Source organism: Ammospiza caudacuta, chromosome 10 (assembly GCF_027887145.1).
Source record: "Ammospiza caudacuta isolate bAmmCau1 chromosome 10, bAmmCau1.pri, whole genome shotgun sequence".
NCBI classification, from domain to species: Eukaryota; Metazoa; Chordata; class Aves; order Passeriformes; family Passerellidae; genus Ammospiza; species Ammospiza caudacuta.
In genome coordinates this window covers 877,376-891,196 of record NC_080602.1, presented here as the reverse complement: position 1 = coordinate 891,196, position 13,821 = coordinate 877,376, and positions in this window count along the sequence as shown.

The window sequence follows — 13,821 nt, the reverse complement described above, 5'->3', positions numbered from 1 at the left end:
GTGCCACAACATGGCTGCTTTCACGGCTTTTTCCTTGGCAAGAAGCCTAACACCAGGCTGATTTACCTTCCCAGGGTTACTGTTAGGCTTAGGCCTAGGGCTAGGATTTTTAAAACTAGGAAGCCCTGGGCTCCAGGCACACTGCAGCTGTTCAAGGCATCCCAAGGGGAGTACAAAAGTGCAACAACATGGCAGCTTTCACAGCTTTTTCCTTGGCACCATCCCTATACCTAGGCTGATTTATCTGCCTAGGGTTAGGGTTAGGGTTCAGCCTAGGGCTTGGATTTCTTTAACCAGGAAGCCCTGAGTTCCAGGCTTACTTCATCTGCCAAAGGCATCCCAAAGGGAGTGCAGAAGTGCCACAACATGGCTGCTTTCACGGCTTTTTCCTTGGCAAGAAGCCTAACACCAGGCTGATTTACCTTCCCAGGGTTACTGTTAGGCTTAGGCCTAGGGCTAGGATTTTTAAAACTAGGAAGCCCTGGGCTCCAGGCACACTGCAGCTGTTCAAGGCATCCCAAGGGGAGTACAAAAGTCCAACAACATGGCAGCTTTCACAGCTTTTTCCTTGGCACCATCCCTATACCTAGGCTGATTTATCTGCCTAGGGTTAAGGTTAGGGTTCAGCCTAGGGCTTGGATTTCTTTAACCAGGAAGCCCTGAGTTCCAGGCTTACTTCATCTGCCAAAGGCATCCCAAAGGGAGTGCAGAAGTGCCACAACATGGCTGCTTTCACGGCTTTTCCCTTAGGAAGAACCCTAATACCCGGCTGATTTACCTTCCTAGGGTTACTGTTAGGCTTAGGCCTAGGACTTTTAAAACCAGGAAGCCCTGGGCTCCAGGCACACTGCAGCTGCGAAAGGCATCCCAAGGGGAGCGCAAAAGTGACGCAACTTGGCTGCCACCACTGATATTTCCATGAGACCATCCCGAACTATAGGCTGATTTTCCTTCCTAGGGTTAAGGTTTGAGTTACGCCTAGGGTAAGGGTTCTATTAACCAGAAAGCCCTGAGTTCCAAGAACACAGCAGCTGTGAAGGACTACCCAAGAAGAGCGCAAAAGTAGCACAACATGCCTGCCTCCACAGCTTTTTCCTTGTGGACATGCCTAATTCCTGGCTGATTTGCCTTTCTCGTCTTAGGGTTGGGGTTCGGCCTAGGGCTAGGATTTTTAAAATCAGGAAGCCCTGAGTTCCAGGCACACTGGAGCTGTGAAAGGCATCCAAAAGGGAGTGCAGAAGTGCCACAACATGGCTGCTTTCACGGCTTTTTCCTTGGCAAGAAGCCTAACACCAGGCTGATTTACCTTCCCAGGGTTACTGTTAGGCTTAGGCCTAGGGCTAGGATTTTTAAAACTAGGAAGCCCTGGGCTCCAGGCACACTGCAGCTGTTCAAGGCATCCCAAGGGGAGTACAAAAGTGCAACAACATGGCAGCTTTCACAGCATTTTCCTTGGCACCATCCCTATACCTAGGCTGATTTATCTGCCTAGGGTTAGGGTTAGGGTTCAGCCTAGGGCTTGGATTTCTTTAACCAGGAAGCCCTGAGTTCCAGGCTTACTTCATCTGCCAAAGGCATCCCAAAGGGAGTGCAGAAGTGCCACAACATGGCTGCTTTCATGGCTTTTCCCTTAGGAAGAACCCTAATACCCGGCTGATTTACCTTCCTAGGGTTACTGTTAGGCTTAGGCCTAGGACTTTTAAAACCAGGAAGCCCTGGGCTCCAGGCACACTGCAGCTGCGAAAGGCATCCCAAGGGGAGCGCAAAAGTGACGCAACTTGGCTGCCACCACTGATATTTCCATGAGAGCATCCCGAACCATAGGCTGATTTTCCTTCCTAGGGTTAAGGTTTGAGTTACGCCTAGGGTAAGGGTTCTATTAACCAGAAAGCCCTGAGTTCCAAGAACACAGCAGCTGCGAAGGACTAGCCAAGAAGAGCGCAAAAGTACCACAACATGCCTGCCTCCACAGCTTTTTCCTCGGGGACATGCCTAATTCCTGGCATATTTGCCTTTCTCGTCTTAGGGTTGGGGTTCGGCCTAGGGCTAGGATTTTTAAAATCAGGAAGCCCTGAGTTCCAGGCACACTGGAGCTGTGAAAGGCATCCAAAAGGGAGTGCAAAAGTGCCACAACATGGCTGCTTTCACGGCTTTTTCCTTGGCAAGAAGCCTAACACCAGGCTGATTTCCCTTCCCAGCGTTACTGTTAGGCTTAGGCCTAGGGCTAGGATTTTTGAAACTAGGAAGCCCTGGGCTCCAGGCACACTGCAGCTGTTCAATGCATCCCAAGGGAAGTACAAAAGTCCAACAACATAGCAGCTTTCACAGCTTTTTCCTTGGCACCATCCCTATACCTAGGCTGATTTATCTGCCTAGGGTTAGGGTTAGGCTTCAGCCTAGGGCTTGGATTTTTTTAACCAGGAAGCCCTGAGTTCCAGGCTTACTTCATCTGCCAAAGGCATCCCAAAGGGAGTGCAGAAGTGCCACAACATGGCTGCTTTCACGGCTTTTTCCTTGGCAAGAAGCCTAACACCAGGCTGATTTACCTTCCCAGGGTTACTGTTAGGCTTAGGCCTAGGGCTAGGATTTTTAAAACTAGGAAGCCCTGGGCTCCAGGCACACTGCAGCTGTTCAAGGCATCCCAAGGGGAGTACAAAAGTGCAACAACATGGCAGCTTTCACAGCTTTTTCCTTGGCACCATCCCTATACCTAGGCTGATTTATCTGCCTAGGGTTAGGGTTAGGCTTCAGCCTATGGCTTGGATTTCTTTAACCAGGAAGCCCTGAGTTCCAGGCTTACTTCATCTGCCAAAGGCATCCCAAAGGGAGTGCAGAAGTGCCACAACATGGCTGCTTTCACGGCTTTTCCCTTAGGAAGAACCCTAATACCCGGCTGATTTACCTTCCTAGGGTTACTGTTAGGCTTAGGCCTAGGACTTTTAAAACCAGGAAGCCCTGGGCTCCAGGCACACTGCAGCTGCGAAAGGCATCCCAAGGGGAGCGCAAAAGTGACACAACTTGGCTGCTACCACTGATATTTCCATGAGACCATCCCGAACCATAGGCTGATTTTCCTTCCTAGGGTTAAGGTTTGAGTTACGCCTAGGGTAAGGGTTCTATTAACCAGAAAGCCCTGAGTTCCAAGAACACAGCAGCTGTGAAGGACTACCCAAGAAGAGCGCAAAAGTACCACAACATGCCTGCCTCCACAGCTTTTTCCTTGGGGACATGCCTAATTCCTGGCTGATTTGCCTTTCTCGTCTTAGGGTTGGGGTTCGGCCTGAGGCTAGGATTTTTAAAATCAGGAAGCCCTGAGTTCCAGGCACACTGGAGCTGTGAAAGGCATCCAAAAGGGAGTGCAAAAGTGCCACAACATGGCTGCTTTCACGGCTTTTTCCTTGGCAAGAAGCCTAACACCAGGCTGATTTACCTTCCCAGGGTTACTGTTAGGCTTAGGCCTAGGGCTAGGATTTTTAAAACTAGGAAGCCCTGGGCTCCAGGCACACTGCAGCTGTTCAAGGCATCCCAAGGGGAGTACAAAAGTGCAACAACATGGCAGCTTTCACAGCTTTTTCCTTGGCACCATCCCTATACCTTGGCTGATTTATCTGCCTAGGGTTAGGGTTAGGGTTCAGCCTAGGGCTTGGATTTCTTTAACCAGGAAGCCCTGAGTTCCAGGCTTACTTCATCTGCCAAAGGCATCCCAAAGGGAGTGCAGAAGTGCCACAACATGGCTGCTTTCACGGCTTTTCCCTTAGGAAGAACCCTAATACCCGGCTGATTTACCTTCCTAGGGTTACTGTTAGGCTTAGGCCTAGGACTTTTAAAACCAGGAAGCCCTGGGCTCCAGGCACACTGCAGCTGCGAAAGGCATCCCAAGGGGAGCGCAAAAGTGACACAACTTGGCTGCCACCACTGATATTTCCATGAGACCATCCCGAACCATAGGCTGATTTTCCTTCCTAGGGTTAAGGTTTGAGTTACGCCTAGGGTAAGGGTTCTATTAACCAGAAAGCCTTGTGTTCCAAGAACACAGCAGCTGTGAAGGACTAGCCAAGAAGAGCGCAAAAGTACCACAACATGCCTGCCTCCACAGCTTTTTCCTTGGGGACATGCCTAATTCCTGGCTGATTTGCCTTTCTCATCTTAGGGTTGGGGTCCGGCCTAGGGCTAGGATTTTTAAAATCAGGAAGCCCTGAGTTCCAGGCACACTGCAGCTGTGAAAGGCATCCAAAAGGGAGTGCAGAAGTGCCACAACATGGCTGCTTTCACGGCTTTTCCCTTGGCAAGAAGCCTAACACCAGGCTGATTTACCTTCCCAGGGTTACTGTTAGGCTTAGGCCTAGGGCTAGGATTTTTAAAACTAGGAAGCCCTGGGCTCCAGGCACACTGCAGCTGTTCAAGGCATCCCAAGGGGAGTACAAAAGTGCAACAACATGGCAGCTTTCACAGCTTTTTCCTTGGCACCATCCCTATACCTAGGCTGATTTATCTGCCTAGGGTTAGGGTTAGGGTTCAGCCTAGGGCTTGGATTTCTTTAACCAGGAAGCCCTGACTTCCAGGCTTACTTCATCTGCCAAAGGCATCCCAAAGGGAGTGCAGAAGTGCCACAACATGGCTGCTTTCACGGCTTTTTCCTTGGCAAGAAGCCTAACACCAGGCTGATTTACCTTCCCAGGGTTACTGTTAGGCTTAGGCCTAGGGCTAGGATTTTTAAAACTAGGAAGCCCTGGGCTCCAGGCACACTGCAGCTGTTCAAGGCATCCCAAGGGGAGTACAAAAGTCCAACAACATGGCAGCTTTCACAGCTTTTTCCTTGGCACCATCCCTATACCTAGGCTGATTTATCTGCCTAGGGTTAAGGTTAGGGTTCAGCCTAGGGCTTGGATTTCTTTAACCAGGAAGCCCTGAGTTCCAGGCTTACTTCATCTGCCAAAGGCATCCCAAAGGGAGTGCAGAAGTGCCACAACATGGCTGCTTTCACGGCTTTTCCCTTAGGAAGAACCCTAATACCCGGCTGATTTACCTTCCTAGGGTTACTGTTAGGCTTAGGCCTAGGACTTTTAAAACCAGGAAGCCCTGGGCTCCAGGCACACTGCAGCTGCGAAAGGCATCCCAAGGGGAGCGCAAAAGTGACGCAACTTGGCTGCCACCACTGATATTTCCATGAGACCATCCCGAACTATAGGCTGATTTTCCTTCCTAGGGTTAAGGTTTGAGTTACGCCTAGGGTAAGGGTTCTATTAACCAGAAAGCCCTGAGTTCCAAGAACACAGCAGCTGTGAAGGACTACCCAAGAAGAGCGCAAAAGTACCACAACATGCCTGCCTCCACAGCTTTTTCCTTGGGGACATGCCTAATTCCTGGCTGATTTGCCTTTCTCGTCTTAGGGTTGGGGTTCGGCCTAGGGCTAGGATTTTTAAAATCAGGAAGCCCTGAGTTCCAGGCACACTGCAGCTGTGAAAGGCATCCAAAAGGGAGTGCAGAAGTGCCACAACATGGCTGCTTTCACGGCTTTTTCCTTGGCAAGAAGCCTAACACCAGGCTGATTTACCTTCCCAGGGTTACTGTTAGGCTTAGGCCTAGGGCTAGGATTTTTAAAACTAGGAAGCCCTGGGCTCCAGGCACACTGCAGCTGTTCAAGGCATCCCAAGGGGAGTACAAAAGTGCAACAACATGGCAGCTTTCACAGCATTTTCCTTGGCACCATCCCTATACCTAGGCTGATTTATCTGCCTAGGGTTAGGGTTAGGGTTCAGCCTAGGGCTTGGATTTCTTTAACCAGGAAGCCCTGAGTTCCAGGCTTACTTCATCTGCCAAAGGCATCCCAAAGGGAGTGCAGAAGTGCCACAACATGGCTGCTTTCATGGCTTTTCCCTTAGGAAGAACCCTAATACCCGGCTGATTTACCTTCCTAGGGTTACTGTTAGGCTTAGGCCTAGGACTTTTAAAACCAGGAAGCCCTGGGCTCCAGGCACACTGCAGCTGCGAAAGGCATCCCAAGGGGAGCGCAAAAGTGACGCAACTTGGCTGCCACCACTGATATTTCCATGAGAGCATCCCGAACCATAGGCTGATTTTCCTTCCTAGGGTTAAGGTTTGAGTTACGCCTAGGGTAAGGGTTCTATTAACCAGAAAGCCCTGAGTTCCAAGAACACAGCAGCTGTGAAGGACTAGCCAAGAAGAGCGCAAAAGTACCACAACATGCCTGCCTCCACAGCTTTTTCCTTGGGGACATGCCTAATTCCTGGCTGATTTGCCTTTCTCGTCTTAGGGTTGGGGTTCGGCCTAGGGCTAGGATTTTTAAAATCAGGAAGCCCTGAGTTCCAGGCACACTGCAGCTGTGAAAGGCATCCAAAAGGGAGTGCAAAAGTGCCACAACATGGCTGCTTTCACGGCTTTTTCCTTGGCAAGAAGCCTAACACCAGGCTGATTTCCCTTCCCAGCGTTACTGTTAGGCTTAGGCCTAGGGCTAGGATTTTTAAAACTAGGAAGCCCTGGGCTCCAGGCACACTGCAGCTGTTCAAGGCATCCCAAGGGGAGTACAAAAGTCCAACAACATAGCAGCTTTCACAGCTTTTTCCTTGGCACCATCCCTATACCTAGGCTGATTTATCTGCCTAGGGTTAGGGTTAGGGTTCAGCCTAGGGCTTGGATTTTTTTAACCAGGAAGCCCTGAGTTCCAGGCTTACTTCATCTGCCAAAGGCATCCCAAAGGGAGTGCAGAAGTGCCACAACATGGCTGCTTTCACGGCTTTTTCCTTGGCAAGAAGCCTAACACCAGGCTGATTTACCTTCCTAGGGTTACTGTTAGGCTTAGGCCTAGGGCTAGGATTTTTAAAACTAGGAAGCCCTGGGCTCCAGGCACACTGCAGCTGTTCAAGGCATCCCAAGGGGAGTACAAAAGTGCAACAACATGGCAGCTTTCACAGCTTTTTCCTTGGCACCATCCCTATACCTAGGCTGATTTATCTGCCTAGGGTTAGGGTTAGGGTTCAGCCTAGGGCTTGGATTTCTTTAACCAGGAAGCCCTGAGTTCCAGGCTTACTTCATCTGCCAAAGGCATCCCAAAGGGAGTGCAGAAGTGCCACAACATGGCTGCTTTCATGGCTTTTCCCTTAGGAAGAACCCTAATACCCGGCTGATTTACCTTCCTAGGGTTACTGTTAGGCTTAGGCCTAGGACTTTTAAAACCAGGAAGCCCTGGGCTCCAGGCACACTGCAGCTGCGAAAGGCATCCCAAGGGGAGCGCAAAAGTGACACAACTTGGCTGCTACCACTGATATTTCCATGAGACCATCCCGAACCATAGGCTGATTTTCCTTCCTAGGGTTAAGGTTTGAGTTACGCCTAGGGTAAGGGTTCTATTAACCAGAAAGCCCTGAGTTCCAAGAACACAGCAGCTGTGAAGGACTAACCAAGAAGAGCGCAAAAGTACCACAACATGCCTGCCTCCACAGCTTTTTCCTTGGGGACATGCCTAATTCCTGGCTGATTTGCCTTTCTCGTCTTAGGGTTGGGGTTCGGCCTAGGGCTAGGATTTTTAAAATCAGGAAGCCCTGAGTTCCAGGCACACTGCAGCTGTGAAAGGCATCCAAAAGGGAGTGCAAAAGTGCCACAACATGGCTGCTTTCACGGCTTTTTCCTTGGCAAGAAGCCTAACACCAGGCTGATTTACCTTCCCAGGGTTACTGTTAGGCTTAGGCCTAGGGCTAGGATTTTTAAAACTAGGAAGCCCTGGGCTCCAGGCACACTGCAGCTGTTCAAGGCATCCCAAGGGGAGTACAAAAGTCCAACAAAATGGCAGCTTTCACAGCTTTTTCCTTGGCACCATCCCTATACCTAGGCTGATTTATCTGCCTAGGGTTAGGGTTAGGGTTCAGCCTAGGGCTTGGATTTCTTTAACCAGGAAGCCCTGAGTTCCAGGCTTACTTCATCTGCCAAAGGCATCCCAAAGGGAGTGCAGAAGTGCCACAACATGGCTGCTTTCACGGCTTTTCCCTTAGGAAGAACCCTAATACCCGGCTGATTTACCTTCCTAGGGTTACTGTTAGGCTTAGGCCTAGGACTTTTAAAACCAGGAAGCCCTGGGCTCCAGGCACACTGCAGCTGCAAAAGGCATCCCAAGGGGAGCGCAAAAGTGACGCAACTTGGCTGCCACCACTGATATTTCCATGAGAGCATCCCGAACCATAGGCTGATTTTCCTTCCTAGGGTTAAGGTTTGAGTTACGCCTAGGGTAAGGGTTCTATTAACCAGAAAGCCCTGAGTTCCAAGAACACAGCAGCTGTGAAGGACTAGCCAAGAAGAGCGCAAAAGTACCACAACATGCCTGCCTCCACAGCTTTTTCCTTGTGGACATGCCTAATTCCTGGCTGATTTGCCTTTCTCGTCTTAGGGTTGGGGTTCGGCCTAGGGCTAGGATTTTTAAAATCAGGAAGCCCTGAGTTCCAGGCACACTGCAGCTGTGAAAGGCATCCAAAAGGGAGTGCAAAAGTGCCACAACATGGCTGCTTTCACGGCTTTTTCCTTGGCAAGAAGCCTAACACCAGGCTGATTTCCCTTCCCAGGGTTACTGTTAGGCTTAGGCCTAGGGCTAGGATTTTTAAAACTAGGAAGCCCTGGGCTCCAGGCACACTGCAGCTGTTCAAGGCATCCCAAGGGGAGTACAAAAGTGCAACAACATGGCAGCTTTCACAGCTTTTTCCTTGGCACCATCCCTATACCTAGGCTGATTTATCTGCCTAGGGTTAGGGTTAGGGTTCAGCCTAGGACTTGGATTTTTTTAACCAGGAAGCCCTGAGTTCCAGGCTTACTTCATCTGCCAAAGGCATCCCAAAGGGAGTGCAGAAGTGCCACAACATGGCTGCTTTCACGGCTTTTCCCTTAGGAAGAACCCTAATACCCGGCTGATTTACCTTCCTAGGGTTACTGTTAGGCTTAGGCCTAGGACTTTTAAAACCAGGAAGCCCTGGGCTCCAGGCACACTGCAGCTGCAAAAGGCATCCCAAGGGGAGCGCAAAAGTGACGCAACTTGGCTGCCACCACTGATATTTCCATGAGACCATCCCGAACCATAGGCTGATTTTCCTTCCTAGGGTTAAGGTTTGAGTTACGCCTAGGCTAAGGGCTCTATTAACCAGAAAGCCCTGAGTTCCAAGAACACAGCAGCTGCGAAGGACTAGCCAAGAAGAGCGCAAAAGTACCACAACATGCCTGCCTCCACAGCTTTTTCCTTGGGGACATGCCTAATTCCTGGCTGATTTGCCTTTCTCGTCTTAGGGTTGGGGTTTGGCCTAGGGCTAGGATTTTTAAAATCAGGAAGCCCTGAGTTCCAGGCACACTGGAGCTGTGAAAGGCATCCAAAAGGGAGTGCAAAAGTGCCCCAACATGGCTGCTTTCACGGCTTTTTCCTTGGCAAGAAGCCTAACACCAGGCTGATTTACTTTCCCAGGGTTACTGTTAGGCTTAGGCCTAGGGCTAGGATTTTTAAAACTAGGAAGCCCTGGGCTCCAGGCACACTGCAGCTGTTCAAGGCATCCCAAGGGGAGTACAAAAGTCCAACAACATGGCAGCTTTCACAGCTTTTTCCTTGGCACCATCCCTATACCTAGGCTGATTTATCTGCCTAGGGTTAGGGTTAGGGTTCAGCCTAGGGCTTGGATTTCTTTGACCAGGAAGCCCTGAGTTCCAGGCTTACTTCATCTGCCAAAGGCATCCCAAAGGGAGTGCAGAAGTGCCACAACATGGCTGCTTTCACGGCTTTTCCCTTAGGAAGAACCCTAATACCCGGCTGATTTACCTTCCTAGGGTTACTGTTAGGCTTAGGCCTAGGACTTTTAAAACCAGGAAGCCCTGGGCTCCAGGCACACTGCAGCTGCGAAAGGCATCCCAAGGGGAGCGCAAAAGTGACGCAACTTGGCTGCCACCACTGATATTTCCATGAGACCATCCCGAACCATAGGCTGATTTTCCTTCCTAGGGTTAAGGTTTGAGTTACGCCTAGGGTAAGGGCTCTATTAACCAGAAAGCCCTGAGTTCCAAGAACACAGCAGCTGCGAAGGACTAGCCAAGAAGAGCGCAAAAGTACCACAACATGCCTGCCTCCACAGCTTTTTCCTTGGGGAAATGCCTAATTCCTGGCTGATTTGCCTTTCTCGTCTTAGGGTTGGGGTTCGGCCTAGGGCTAGGATTTTTAAAATCAGGAAGCCCTGAGTTCCAGGCACACTGGAGCTGTGAAAGGCATCCAAAAGGGAGTGCAAAAGTGCCACAACATGGCTGCTTTCACGGCTTTTTCCTTGGCAAGAAGCCTAACACCAGGCTGATTTACCTTCCCAGGGTTAACTGTTAGGCTTAGGCCTAGGGCTAGGATTTTTGAAACTGGGATGCCCTGGGCTCCAGGCACACTGCAGCTGTTCAAGGCATCCCAAGGGGAGTACAAAAGTGCAACAACATGGCAGCTTTCACAGCTTTTTCCTTGGCACCATCCCTATACCTAGGCTGATTTATCTGCCTAGGGTTAGGGTTAGGCTTCAGCCTAGGGCTTGGATTTCTTTAACCAGGAAGCCCTGAGTTCCAGGCTTACTTCATCTGCCAAAGGCATCCCAAAGGGAGTGCAGAAGTGCCACAACATGGCTGCTTTCATGGCTTTTCCCTTAGGAAGAACCCTAATACCCGGCTGATTTACCTTCCTAAGGTTACTGTTAGGCTTAGGCCTAGGACTTTTAAAACCAGGAAGCCCTGGGCTCCAGGCACACTGCAGCTGCGAAAGGCATCCCAAGGGGAGCGCAAAAGTGACGCAACTTGGCTGCCACCACTGATATTTCCATGAGACCATCCCGAACCATAGGCTGATTTTCCTTCCTAGGGTTAAGGTTTGAGTTACGCCTAGGGTAAGGGTCTATTAACCAGAAAGCTCTGAGTTCCAAGAACACAGCAGCTGCGAAGGACTACCCAAGAAGAGCGCAAAAGTAGCACAACATGCCTGCCTCCACAGCTTTTTCCTTGGGGACATGCCTAATTCCTGGCTGATTTGCCTTTCTCGTCTTAGGGTTGGGGTTCGGCCTAGGGCTAGGATTTTTAAAATCAGGAAGCCCTGAGTTCCAGGCACACTGGAGCTGTGAAAGGCATCCAAAAGGGAGTGCAAAATTGCCACAACATGGCTGCTTTCACAGCTTTTTCCTTGGCAAGACGCCTAACACCAGGCTGATTTACCTTCCCAGGGTTAACTGTTAGGCTTAGGCCTAGGGCTAGGATTTTTGAAACTAGGAAGCCCTGGGCTCCAGGCACACTGCAGCTGTTCAAGGCATCCCAAGGGGAGTACAAAAGTGCAACAACATGGCAGCTTTCACAGCTTTTTCCTTGGCACCATCCCTATACCTTGGCTGATTTATCTGCCTAGGGTTAGGGTTAGGGTTCAGCCTAGGGCTTGGATTTCTTTAACCAGGAAGCCCTGAGTTCCAGGCTTACTTCATCTGCCAAAGGCATCCCAAAGGGAGTGCAGAAGTGCCACAACATGGCTGCTTTCACGGCTTTTCCGTTAGGAAGAACCCTAATACCCGGCTGATTTACCTTCCTAGGGTTACTGTTAGGCTTAGGCCTAGGACTTTTAAAACCAGGAAGCCCTGGGCTCCAGGCACACTGCAGCTGCAAAAGGCATCCCAAGGGGAGCGCAAAAGTGACGCAACTTGGCTGCCACCACTGACATTTCGATGAGACCATCCCGAACCATAGGCTGATTTTCCTTCCTAGGCTTAAGGTTTGAGTTACGCCTAGGGTAAGGGTTCTATTAACCAGAAAGCTCTGAGTTCCAAGAACACAGCAGCTGCGAAGGACTAGCCAAGAAGAGAGCAAAAGTAGCACAACATGCCTGCCTCCACAGCTTTTTCCTTGGGGACATGCCTAATTCCTGGCTGATTTGCCTTTCTCGTCTTAGGGTTGGGGTTCAGCCTAGGGCTAGGATTTTTAAAATCAGGAAGCCCTGAGTTCCAGGCACACTGGAGCTGTGAAAGGCATCCAAAAGGGAGTGCAAAAGTGCCACAACATGGCTGCTTTCACGGCTTTTTCCTTGGCAAGAAGCCTAACACCAGGCTGATTTACCTTCCCAGGGTTAACTGTTAGGCTTAGGCCTAGGGCTAGGATTTTTGAAACTGGGATGCCCTGGGCTCCAGGCACACTGCAGCTGTTCAAGGCATCCCAAGGGGAGTACAAAAGTGCAACAACATGGCAGCTTTCACAGCTTTTTCCTTGGCACCATCCCTATACCTAGGCTGATTTATCTGCCTAGGGTTAGGGTTAGGCTTCAGCCTAGGGCTTGGATTTCTTTAACCAGGAAGCCCTGAGTTCCAGGCTTACTTCATCTGCCAAAGGCATCCCAAAGGGAGTGCAGAAGTGCCACAACATGGCTGCTTTCACGGCTTTTCCCTTAGGAAGAACCCTAATACCCGGCTGATTTACCTTCCTAGGGTTACTGTTAGGCTTAGGCCTAGGACTTTTAAAACCAGGAAGCCCTGGGCTCCAGGCACACTGCAGCTGCAAAAGGCATCCCAAGGGGAGCGCAAAAGTGACGCAACTTGGCTGCCACCACTGACATTTCGATGAGACCATCCCGAACCATAGGCTGATTTTCCTTCCTAGGCTTAAGGTTTGAGTTACGCCTAGGGTAAGGGTTCTATTAACCAGAAAGCTCTGAGTTCCAAGAACACAGCAGCTGCGAAGGACTAGCCAAGAAGAGCGCAAAAGTACCACAACATGCCTGCCTCCACAGCTTTTTCCTTGGGGACATGCCTAATTCCTGGCTGATTTGCCTTTCTCGTCTTAGGGTTGGGGTTCGGCCTAGGGCTAGGATTTTTAAAATCAGGAAGCCCTGAGTTCCAGGCACACTGGAGCTGTGAAAGGCATCCAAAAGGGAGTGCAAAAGTGCCACAACATGGCTGCTTTCACGGCTTTTTCCTTGGCAAGAAGCCTAACACCAGGCTGATTTACCTTCCCAGGGTTAACCGTTAGGCTTAGGCCTAGGGCTACGATTTTGAAACTAGGAAGCCCTGGGCTCCAGGCACACTGCAGCTGTTCAAGGCATCCCAAGGGGAGTACAAAAGTGCAACAACATGGCAGCTTTCACAGCTTTTTCTTGGCACCATCCCTATACCTAGGCTGATTTATCTGCCTAGGGTTAGGGTTAGGCTTCAGCCTAGGGCTTGGATTTCTTTAACCAGGAAGCCCTGAGTTCCAGGCTTACTTCATCTGCCAAAGGCATCCCAAAGGGAGTGCAGAAGTGCCACAACATGGCTGCTTTCACGGCTTTTCCCTTAGGAAGAACCCTAATACCCGGCTGATTTACCTTCCTAGGGTTACTGTTAGGCTTAGGCCTAGGACTTTTAAAACCAGGAAGCCCTGGGCTCCAGGCACACTGCAGCTGCGAAAGGCATCCCAAGGGGAGCGCAAAAGTGACGCAACTTGGCTGCCACCACTGATATTTCCATGAGACCATCCCGAACCATAGGCTGATTTTCCTTCCTAGGGTTAAGGTTTGAGTTACGCCTAGGGTAAGGGCTCTATTAACCAGAAAGCCCTGAGTTCCAAGAACACAGCAGCTGCGAAGGACTAGCCAAGAAGAGCGCAAAAGTACCACAACATGCCTGCCTCCACAGCTTTTTCCTTGGGGAAATGCCTAATTCCTGGCTGATTTGCCTTTCTCGTCTTAGGGTTGGGGTTCGGCCTAGGGCTAGGATTTTTAAAATCAGGAAGCCCTGAGTTCCAGGCACACTGGAGCTGTGAAAGGCATCCAAAAGGGAGTGCAAAAGTGCCACAACATGGCTGCTT